The sequence below is a fragment of the Solanum lycopersicum genome, chromosome 7 (assembly GCF_036512215.1).
Source record: "Solanum lycopersicum chromosome 7, SLM_r2.1".
In the NCBI taxonomy this organism is placed as follows: domain Eukaryota; kingdom Viridiplantae; phylum Streptophyta; class Magnoliopsida; order Solanales; family Solanaceae; genus Solanum; species Solanum lycopersicum.
The window spans coordinates 43,140,013-43,151,396 of NC_090806.1; the positions used below are offsets into that span (position 1 = coordinate 43,140,013).

Sequence of the window (11,384 nt, forward strand, 5' to 3'; positions counted from 1 at the left end):
AAGTCTCCTTATTAGATTCTATGAATACGAAGCATTCCTAGAAATAGGGTATTCAATTCCATATATGTTTGAGGCTTATCAACAGAGATAATTGCTTGTAATATCTTAGTTGAAGATAAAAGTGCCTAGTCAGATATCACAGAGGCTAAAAGAGGAATAACGCGATAACTCAGGGACTAAAAGTGTTATTTTTCCCCAAAAAAAAATGAAAGTTAATAGTGGTTGAATTAAACAAGTATGAAGATAAAGAGGAGAGGAGGGGAATTAATTTCAGTATAAATAAGAACAATGGGTCTTGGACAACTTGGGATGCGGGTCTCATAGTTGTCCATTTGTCAGTCAACTAATGTCTCACACAAGTATAACTTGGCATGCCTCACCATAATAGAATTTTTTTCTGCAAAGTTATGTTACAACAACTCAACAAGAATGATAAAAATACAAGAAATCCAAAACAAAACATGCTTGGCTTAGAAGCACGTTAATACGCTTCTCTAAGATAGTTGGAATCTCACCCACAAGCAAATGGAAAAATAAATAACAACTCTATCTTCGAGATTCAACTAAGCCATAAAACAAGTAGCATTCAGGAATGTTGGTCTTCAATTCTTGAATTGGTTATTTTACCATTTGATTAATGTCTCACAATGTTTTTCAAGGGAAAGTAGTTTTTGAGTGCTTATTTTTTCAACCAAAAGAAACTCAATTTATAGTACAAAAGTTTTGTAAGAAAAGACTTTTAATTAAATAGTATTTATTATAGGTTCATAAATTGAAAGGAAAACTTATCTTTCAAAAACTTCTAAATTAGAGTTCAAAACAAAAGTATCTTTCGAGAAGCATGTAACGTAGAATTAAAACAAAATAAATGTTACAATTCACATTCATCTATTTTGTTATTTCAAACCTTTTAACAGATGAATTTGTTTCAAAATTCATTGAAACAATAACTCTTCCAATCCCCCACTTGTTCAAGAAATTTTATCTTTGAAAAATCCAAAAAAATATATTTTGAGACATTAATTTAGTAACATGCATCAATAATGTTGTCTTTTGGACTTGAACCATTAGCTAATGGAGGCTTTCTAAATTATTGACTACTTAAAGAATGAATCTTGAACTAAGTGTTTCATTGAATAAATAGAAAATACTCCATATATGTCACTATGTTCCGGTGAAAATCAAAATCCTTTGGCATCTTACGGTCATGTGTCTTGAAGTGCTTTATGATTCCCTCTCTACTTCACACTTAGTGCGGTGAATTCATCAAGAGTAATTTTGCATACTCCGACCTACTAGGCTATGAATATTCATTAAGAGAAATTAATATCATCCTCCTTTACAACAAAGTATCAGTAAATCTTTCAAGAGTATTCCTACACACTCCAACCGAAATCGATTTATAGGCTTATTATGAGAATATAATCTCATCCTTATCTTTATTAGGAATATTGAAAAAAATCATCAAGAGTTTTCTTACTTACCCCAACAGAGATTGGTCTTATAAATTTATTAAGAGAAAAGAATTTCAATCATGCACATCTTCTTATTTCATTTTATTTGAAAATGGGAAATTTACTGATGTGCTTCACAATTATAACTTTACTTGTTTTTCCCTTTGAACCCAAGATTACATCATTAGGTAGGGTTACCGTAAAGTACAATGAATATAAAAAAGACTTTATTCTCATCCCATTACAAATTTCCACCACTAACTTTTTGCCTAACCCTTGGACAAAGAATCTGCTAAATTAAACCTGAACTTCACATATTAAAGGGATATTATTCTTTCCTCCAATAATCTGTCACATCCGAGAAGCACCCCCTAGATGTAACAGGTGTCGTCATCCTCTAAGAGGACTAAGACTAATATCATAGCATTCTTCATTACATTTCATTGGTCAAAATTAGCAGAAAATTTAAAACTTTTTAACTACTTCTGCATTGATGTTTACTTAGACCTCTTGCATACACATAGTATATAATTACCGAGTATGCATAGACTCCTCGTACTGGAAGCAATACATAGGCTTCTACTTTTATTTCACATACATAGTAAAAACCATATATATTTATAAGAATTCTATAAATATATCCCATATTACACCATCTAAGTCGAATACAACATCTTGGGTTCAACCCATAGATCATTACAATAAAGGCCTCATATAGGCATATACAAAGTCTACAAAGAAGGAGAATGAACTAAATTTTCTTTAAGACTAAATAATATCAAATAGCAAGATAGTGACATTGTCCTCGATAAGTGAGGACCTACTGTACACTTGGAAATATCCAAGTAGTCTTCAAAGGCATTGTATAAGCTCAACGACCGGATCCTACAATTTGTAGTAAACATAAACATAGGGTTAGTACACACTTGTAATAAGTATGATTATATGCACATAAACAAGTAAAAAACATTCTAAAGAGGACATTTGTTAAAATCCGCACAAAAGTACTTTGAAAAGCTTTATGCACAACCAAGAACTCATATAAGTCAATATTTACATAATATGTAAGTGTAAACCATGTACAATACAATACCGACATTAAGAAGCATAGTCAAGTCAACATGTATATCCACATAATTGAGTAAATAATCAAGACAACTCCAACATCAAGTCATAACATCAACAAACATGAAGAGTTCATAACATCATAACATAAGCAAGACCCTTACCCATAAACCATCATTAAGCCTACAAGTGAAATGACCATGTAAAGCCACATAACCTTACTCAGTCAAGTAAACCAAACAAAGGATCATAAGAAACGTCCAACTCAACATAACATAGCATCAATAGTGGTCATCATCACATTTAGAAATATACACCAATAGCTTGTTCATAAATGAAACTAACAGCATATAGGATAATCAACATGTAAAGTCATCATATTCATAGCATATACATTATAAGAACACAAGAAAAACTTCCTAAGGATTCCCTCAAGGTAAACTAGTGCAAGGAATAGGGAGAGTTCCATACTCCTATCGAGGCTATGTCAAACCCCTCAAGTTACCCTAGTTAGTGTATAGTCAATTACTTCATTTTACTTTCGAGAACACTTGCCTTAACCGACATAGACCACAAGAGCTAAGTGTGGAATCCGGTGTTGTAAAACTTTACACCGATTGAAGGTGGTCTACCACCAAAGTAGAACCAAACATGAACGTAGAATCTAGGTGGATCCACTAACTAGTATTCCTATGGTGGAAACATAGTTTATGGAGCTTGAGGGTTGTCATGAAAATATCACTCTATGCCCTTTCTGGACTATGAGGCCTTCCACCCCGTGAGTACTATGGTGAACCCTACCTTCCCTCCTTGGAAATGTGTCACCCCTACTCTACAGAATCACTCGGTGCTAAGATAGAGTCCCTTTTGAAATGTATTTATTTATCAATCATAAGCTTAGTTTAGGTCATTGGGTCTAACCCTTTGTATAGTCATTGTCATTACCTCATTTAGAATTGCATGAGAATATCATTTTATGGCAACCCTCATATGTGATATTAGCATAACATCATCATCATATCATAATAAGGCACATAGGTACTTCATAACCAACCTTATATAATATCATCTTAAACATAATTTCACAATCATATAGTCAAGACATTTCAATTCGACATCATACCAACACCTACCTAGGCTAATCACAGGTCATGCTTCAATTGAACTACATCATCGATCACAAGTCATCATAATTCAAGTAAAGGTTAGGATCATAAAGACTTAATATCCTTCAATATCCATCACCATGGTCTTACCATAAATCAACCAATTACATCCAACAATAGGTATAGTAACATCAATGAATAGTAATTAACACATGAACTAGGTCAATAATATCATCACTATCCAATTAACATCAATTCATAATCTAGGGTTAGGGGAAATAGGGTTCATCATGAATTCATCAATAATTTGATCCAATCCCAACAATACCTTACCCTAGTCAACCCATACATGAATTAGAATAGATAAAGCAAGTCTAATGATCAATTAATACTTCAATTCCCATCAACTTACAATCAAGATCCAAGATTTGGGATATTGGGGAAGGGACATGATCTTCATGAAATTCAATAATTTAACCAACAATCTATACTCAATTAGTCATAAGTAGTCATGATTAATTAAGATCAATCATCAATTTGAAGTTTAAAAGAAAACCCATTAGAATTGGAAAACCACATGGAATTAGGTAATTTAGAAATCAACTTCAAAAGGATCTCTTGGGGAAAGGAATTCCAACAGTTAATAACTCATACATTAATGAAGATTAATGCACGAAATTGAAGTGAAATCCTTGAGAAATAGACCTTTTACTTCAAGGTTTCTTCCTTCTTCAATGGAGGAATTGGGGAGAGAGAAAGTAGATAGAGGTGTGATCTTTTGAATTTGTTTTAGGAATTTGGTTTAGGTGAGTGAAAATTACTTAAAATTGACCCTTGGTCAAATATAGTCACCCCCTAAATTACCCAAAAGACACCTCACTCAAATGGGCCTTTTTGTGAATTCAAAATGACCGCGTCGCGAGGCTAATTCCCATTCTATTTTTGAAAAAGTGATATGAGGCAGTACGGCTCGTGTGGGCTGCGCCTCACGCAGAAACCCCTTGAATCTTAACTCACGAAGGCTGCTTTGGCATCCTGCCCACCCATGTTAGGGTCCTCCTCAAGGACCCTTTGGGTGGTTCTTGAGGTGTCGTTATTGGACGTCTAGACCCTCTATACCACACTCTACCTAACCGAAGTCTTTTTAAAAGTTTTAGACTTCATTTGATTCTCTAAATCCTTCACCAAACATAGTGACGTCAACTAGTTCAATTTAGCTAGTTTCCGAACGTCATGGACGTTCCTTGACGTCTTGGATCTAAAACTTCTCTTATGACTTATAAACATTATTTTAGGTCCTAAAACAGTACCTAAACCCCTAGACACTTGTGTTAGGCTCTTGATTATGTCTTGGATTTTTAGAGTGTTACATAATCTCCTCACATGATTGTGTTTGAGACGAACTTTTCTCGACTTGCCACTGTAGCAATTACTTGAAGTATGAAATATAACATTTTAATTATCACAATAGACCGTTAAAGTTGGTACTGGCTTACTCCACAAAGGAATATATATCAGCATATATGTAGCCGTCACTTGAAGTTGGTACTGGCTTACTCCACAAAGCAACATATTTTAATTTACTATGCAATTTGTAGTTTCCAAGAAATATGAGATTATCAAAAACCAAAGTTGTGGGAGACTAAGGGATACGATCGTCACTTGAAATTTCGGTATCAACCTAATTCACATTAGTAGCAGGAGAAACTATGGGTGTCACAATCGAATGATTGTCGGATGGAGTAACCAATGCTTGCACCTACTCAACAATAATAGGAATAATATGACTAATTAGTGGAGACATAATTTTTTTTACAAACTCATCCATATTTGTTATCGATATTGATTGAGAAAATGGAGGTGGTAATGATGATGAGCCACAAAGATTCTGCTCATAGTAATTTTTGCTTCAAATCCAAGACCGTATATCCTTCCTTTCTTTTCTCCCCCACAGCTTGGTAATATGCTTCATATTGATTAATATCAGTTTGAGACGCTACTTTTTCCCATAATATTTCTTCATATTTTTCTTGTAATAAGTAAAGAAAATGAGAAAGCATTAAAGATAAGGAACAAAACAAATTTTGAAGGAAAATGCAGAAAAGTACACAAGTTCTTAAGCTTAAAGGACAAGTCCTTTGTTGTCCCAGGAAAGAACTGTGTTGTTGCAGCAAGATAGGCTATCTGATTTCCATGTGCATATAATAATCTATGAACATATAAAAGTTCATTTAATTCTTCTAATACCCTATCTTCGACCATAAACCATAACAAATTTTAGAAGGACAAATAAATCTTCAACCATAAAGGCCACCGCATTAAATCAAACACCATCGAGATTGTAACACACTTACTGAGTTTCCACCTATAATTTTTAACTTTTGCAATACATGATATTTAGCAAAAAAAAAATAGGGTAAATACGAAGATAAGTTGGATGTGTATGACTTCAGAGTGTTTTTGTTTGAAATCATTACAGGGAGTCTATAAAAATAAAAAATGACATCCTGCTTCTACGAAATCAAGTAACTAAACACACTTATCATCTGCCTTTTGATCATTACCTTTCTATAGCTCTGTAAAATACGAAGTGAATAAGCTCAAAAAGTGTACATAGCAAATAAGAAAACTTTAGATGGATCTGTGAACTTTTAAATACTGCAATAAATTGCACATCCAAGAAAAACAGAGACTAAAATTTGCATGTTATTCGTTTCTTCTAGATGCAAAAACTGTAAAGTTATCTATCAAAACTCAAATAAGAAGAATGTTATGTAGTTATTGGTGCCTATTCATGATCATGAGGTATTAATATGTAGTAATCAAAGGCTGAGAACATATCATGAAGGAGCTTCCTGTGGCTTCGCCAGACTCAGCAGAAGAAGTGACTGCTCATGACTAGACTTGCCTTCGTTTAGCTGTCAAGAGTCATCAGTTTGAAGAATTCAATTTATTAATTGACAACCTGAAGAATTTTAATAAGTATGATCTTTTAAACAAGAAGGATATACAATGAAACACTGTTTTGCATCTTATTGTCTCAACTAAGTAGTAAGAGGCAAGTATCTTTGAACAACAAACTTGCAAGTATTGGTTGTTCCATTTCAAGATCCATCAAATGAACAATCCAGGCGTGAACAAACAAGGGACCAGCCTTTATCTAGTGTTAAGAAACTTCAAAATTTCTCAAAGTATAATAAAACCAAAGATTGTCAAAGAAAATTAAGACACTATTCTTGTGAAAGATATTTTAATTGTAAAAACAACTTATCAAGCAGGTTTCAACCCACCAGGAAGCGCATGGCAAAACACTTACTAGCCTGACGACAATAACAACAGTAATATTCATGATGGCAGGACACTTACTAGCCTAACCAAAACAACACTAAAATTGCACCGAGAAAGCCTCAAACAACAATATTTGAATTACACCAAAATAGTAGTAGTAGTTTCTCTCTAAAACAGAACTACAATTGCACCAAAAATAACTTCACTAGTCACACAAAAGCGACACTAGAATCACGTCAAAACAACACTAAAATTATATCGAAAAGTCTCAAAACATCATTAAAATTTTACCAAATAGCAGCAACATGTACACTTTAAAACAAGACTAAAATTGCACCAAAAGCAACAGTAGGAAAGAATTGAAACACCTCTGAGTTTTAGACTTACATGGACATCTTAAGAACGCTCACCAACAAATGATTTCCCATCATATCCATGTGTATGAACATGCAGGTGTAACTCATTTGGCTTGGATCTCGACTTTTTTCAATATCCTATACAAAGAAATCACGTTATATATATCACACAATAGACGATGTTAGTTATAGAGTTTGTAAAATATATATACTCACAAGTTTCCTGCGATGTGATCCAATTGAAATAGAGCTGCCTGTGTGTGTCCCAACAGCGTTTCACGGCCACCACGACGATTTTTCGAATTAACTTTTGACTTTCTAATAGACTTTGCACATCCCCAAAGTTGCATCAATCTTTCCCACATATTTTCTGTAACATAACCTGTCCTACCTCCATCCTTTTAAATTTTAGAAATGGAATTCTTATATTTCAATGTTTCCTTAGCTATCCAGTGTCTTTTGATATCATTTTCACTGATGAAAACATCCAAGTAGAATTTTTTTAGAAATATGTTTTGAAAGTAATACATTAATGTCCTATCTATATATGTGAATACACTTGCTGAACTCACTTACGATGAAAAGTTATACCTTGAAATAACCATTTCTCACATCATTTGAGACACCTTTCCAATTGATTCCATTAGGATCAACATCACTTTCGAAAGATTTGGATATAAACTAGAGCATATTTTAGAAGGTTCCAACCTGTATAAATTTGAAGAAATAACCGTATTTCAATGTTACCAAATTCAACAGACAGAATTTCATGTTCTCTAGATTAAATATTATTCTTAAAGGACCAACATTTGGCAATGTTATAGTGAAATACTATCCAGATATCTTCAATTTGTCCAACACAATAAGTAGAAAAAAGTTTAGGAATAATATCAAAAGAATGGACTAACCCTGCAGAAGTTAGAAAGACAAGGGTCCTTGTATGACTAGTGTTGGATTAACCTTCAGCAACTGCATTAGTATGACCTGTTGGAACATTGGTATGAGTAGAAAGACCCTAACCTACTAGGTTACTTTGATTTGGTGTAGCTGGAGGTGTCTTAGAGATGGTTGGGCTGATAGTTTGAGTTGGCCATCCAACCTATCATACATCCAATCACTCTCTAGATTATCATATTCCTAATATTGTTAAAATTTACAAAAAAAAATTAGTAACAAGCACAAACCATGGAACAAAAGGTACTCACTTCATATTCATTAAATTCGAACAAAACATGCATATTGGTAAAACAAGAACAATTGCTAAAGTTTTTCACTAGGTAGACTTAAAAAAACTTACAAACTATTAAAGCAATTATTAAATAAAATCAACTTACAAAACAGTTACTGGAACATTCTAATTTTAGTAAACTTATAGAACCAAAAAAGCATTCTGATTTAAATCAACTTACCAAAGCATTCTAGTTAAAGTGAACTTATTGAAACTATCTAATTATTATATTAATCTCAAAGAATTGATGACAAACAAAACGGATTTAAGCATTGCAATTAATATACAATACAAACAACACTTTCCAGTGTGTGAGAAACTAGAAAAGAAAATAATTTGGAGCCAATACTTCATTTCATCAGCAAAAAATAGAAGGACATTACACGAAAAACTTTCTACTAAATAAGCAGTTAGCTAATAAATTTAATCTAGGAGGTCCTTGACGATTACGTAGTTGCTTTGATTTGATTTTTTTAATAATTTAATCTACTAAACAAGCATGTAGAAAGAATCTTTATTTCAAAAAGACAAATTGTAAGAAACCACATGACTTTCAATAAGTACAACAATTCCTCTCACAAATAAAATCAAAGAAAAAGTTTAAAGTCTAAAATTCATTAACAAGTTAAAATTTAGAATGTTTTCCTCCAACAAGAACTAATCCTTGAAACACCCACGAGAAAAGAATCAAAATTCTCCAAAATTTCCACTAATCTCATAAAAAAAGCTTTAACTCGAATAGTCTCAAGATAATGACAAAAATCTTCATCATAGTTAGATTGAGTAAACAGAATACCTCAAAACTTAAATCTTGAGCTAAATCAGAGATAGAAATGAAGAGTGAGGCTTACTTCAAGTGAATATCAACTAGGCCTTGGTGGTAAGGTTATAACAGCAGGAGCCTGCAACTTTTAAAATTTCATTACCTTGGTTATTAGCAAGAATATGAAACTGTAATAGTATAAATAAAAACTAAACACTTAATATGAATGAGTTGTTGTTTGGATGTATTCAGTTTATACATAGTCCTTTTATAAGACTCACTATCTAGTTGTCTGGATAGTGATTTAAGTTTCTTCAATTACCTATACATGGATCCAAATGATAACAAAAACTTCATCCAAAGAAGATCTATTTTTGTTGACCATCTTAGTCAGAATACCATAATCAATCAGAAGTAGTTGTTAAGTATTAGATATTACTTCATTCTTTTCTTTTAACTAATATAGAGTGTGTAACTATGTCAAAAACACATACAAAATAAAACATAGAAACTTTTGTATTATGCATACAATTTGACTTTCAAATCTAACTATGATCCTTTGTTATTTCTCTCTATACAACTTTAATCTGCAACACTATAGTAAATCATAAGAACTATACATCTATACAACTCTAATAAGAAAATAAAGTCTTGTCAAGTTTGTTCATTCACATAATCTATCAAATTGTGGACATTCACAACCTAAGTTAGATTGCGGGCAGACATTTGTTTAAGATGAGCCAGAGTCAACAGTTTGGATGAAAAAGACACCCTTGTCAAAATGATTATTTACTGCTACACGTATGCTTCCTTCTAAATGTACTACTCTCTATGATGGTTAAGAGTAATCAGTCAATGATACAATATTAAGAAGTGAATCTGATTTTTGTTTTATTTTTCTGAAAAACAAAAAGAGGAAGATAACTTCAGCAAGCATCAACATGAGATAATTACTCTATCTCTTCAATCAGAGAAATACTTGAAAGTTCAGAAGATTCAACGCAACTCTCAACAGGTAAGTCGTACTAAAACTATTCTCATTCCTTTGTGTTGCTTAGTGTGCAAAAAATTACCGATTACTTTCATTTTAGGGAAAATGTATTTATATAATTTCCTTCTCTCATGACGTTTTAGGGAAAACATAATTTCTAGAAAAAATCATATTTCCAGAACACTTGAATTTCTAAAACCCTTATTTTTGAGAAAATACCAATCCTACTTCAAGCAATTAAGGGAAAGAGTTAAAAGTTAAAATATCATATTTTCATACACCCAAACCACCAAAATATCTATTTTTAGAAAACGAGTTGAACCAGAAAACAATGATTTTTTCAAGTAAATCAACTGATACCCAAATCCACCATATCTCACATTCAAATGCAAAAACGAGTTGGGGTTCTTATTTTGTAGAAAGAAAAGTTTAAACTACTCATTTTGAAAATACCACAACCCTATTGATACGGAGATCTAAACGAAGTTGAAGTCGAGATGGGAGATTGAACTTACAATGGAGACTTATAAAGCTAGCACTGGAGACTTGGAAAGCTTAAATCAAGCTTGCGGCGAGACTTTGAAAACATTCAATGGAGCTTGGAGTGAGATATGGAAAGCTTTAATGGTATGGAGCTTGAGAGAGGTTTCTTTGGAACGGGAGGTTGAAAATTTTGAAATGAATTTGTGCCCTAGAATATATGTCTTTTAAAATATTTTTCAACGAATTTACTGATTTTAGCATTCGTCACTTTCAAATTAATGTATTTATTTAGAAAGAAATATAATGACGGATATTTCCATCACTATGCAATATAAATTTTTTAAAATTATATCAAAAAATTTAGCAACATTTTTTTCGTCACTAATTTCGTCACCCCCGATATTTATTAATTTTGTCACCTGTACTTTGTTACTAAATCCGTAGAAAATATTAGGCGCCAAAATTTTGTGCTAACATTTAGCGATAAAATAGATATTTTGTTGTCAATCTGTCACTATTTTATTACTCAAAAAATTATTTGTCAATTTTGTAATTAAATGGTAATGTCGTTGCAAATTTGTTGTTATATAGTAACGGAATAGCGTTCATTGCTAATATCGATTGCTAAAAACTATTTTTTAGTAGTGATA

The 11,384-nt window shown here is 32.4% G+C and overlaps 1 long non-coding RNA gene across 1 annotated transcript; it reads right to left on the reverse strand.

The window, feature by feature from the left end:
* Positions 1–2,101: 2,101 nt before the first annotated feature.
* Positions 2,102–8,400, reverse strand: LOC138337605 (uncharacterized). Its single transcript, XR_011210941.1, has 3 exons — positions 7,486–8,400; positions 7,301–7,407; positions 2,102–2,339 (listed from the first exon to the last, which is right to left on the reverse strand). It is a non-coding gene; the product is annotated as an uncharacterized lncRNA (long non-coding RNA).
* Between the last annotated feature and the right edge of the window lie 2,984 nt (positions 8,401–11,384).